This window comes from Myotis davidii, unplaced genomic scaffold, assembly GCF_000327345.1.
Source record: "Myotis davidii unplaced genomic scaffold, ASM32734v1 scaffold6401, whole genome shotgun sequence".
Classification (NCBI taxonomy): Eukaryota; Metazoa; Chordata; class Mammalia; order Chiroptera; family Vespertilionidae; genus Myotis; species Myotis davidii.
In genome coordinates, this window is record NW_006291053.1 from 10619 (window position 1) to 11692 (window position 1074).

Sequence of the window (1074 nt, forward strand, 5' to 3'; positions counted from 1 at the left end):
ACTCTGTCAGAGAAGCTGGGGGGCAGTGCTGTCATCTCCCTGAAGGGCAAGCCTTTGTGAACCCCCTCCAGCCCCCTGCCTGGAGCATCTGGCAGCTCCAGATCTGCCTGTGGGGGGGTTGCAGGCTGCCCCCCTTCTGCCAGACCAGAGGGGTTGGGGGGATCCCAGCAGGGGGAGGGCAATCCCTTCACCCAGTTGCCAAACAGCCCCCCATCCCCTGGACCTTCTTTCTCCCTCCACCCCTGAACGTTCTGGCTTCCCAAACAGCTTTTAATCTTCTGATTTCTCTTGGGTTGAAGCAGGCCAAGTCCTCCCTACCTCAGGCACCCCAGTTTTGGAGAGGGCTTGTATTTTTTACTGACACCCCTACTTGCAACCTGTTCTCCCCCTTTCACATGCTGCCATTTCTAACTGCAATAGTGACTCTGTGCTTGTCTGTTTAGCTCAGTGTATAAATGGAATGTTGTGAAGATAGCTCTTCCCCATTTCCATCTGGTCTCGGCCACTCATGGAAGCAGGACCAGTAAGGGACCCTTAATTATTTTAAAAAAGGAAAAAAACAACAATAAAAAGACTCACTTAAAAAAAAGTCTGTAATGAAATATTAATAAATGTATAAATAAGATACAATGCAATATGAATAACTATATATACTTACAATTACCAGAATGGAAAAGTAACACAAATTTTTCTAACCAAAGAAAAGTTTTAAATTAGAATTGAAAAATAATTGTAAAGGTTAAGTGTAATAATATGTTATATAAATACTAGAGGCCCGGTGCACAAAAATTTGGCACTCGGGGTGGAGGGGGAGGGTCCCTCAGCCCGGCCTGTGCCCTCTAGCAGTCTGGGACCCCTCAGGAGATAACAACCTGCTGGCTTAGGCCTGCTCCCGGGTGGCAGAGGGCAGGCCCAATCCCTAGGTGCAGCCCCTGGTCAGGCTCAGAGCAGGGCTGATTGGGGAGTTGGGGCGCTGCCCCCTGTCACGTACAGAGCAGGGCCAATCTGGGGGCTGGGGCGCTGCCCCCTGTCACACACAGAGCAGGGCCCATCAGGGGGGGTGGGGCTCCTTCC

The 1074-nt window shown here is 50.7% G+C and overlaps 1 pseudogene; it reads right to left on the reverse strand.

Moving 5' to 3' along the window:
* Positions 1 to 1074, reverse strand: part of LOC102752179 — a 13538-nt pseudogene that overhangs the window by 1356 nt on the left and 11108 nt on the right.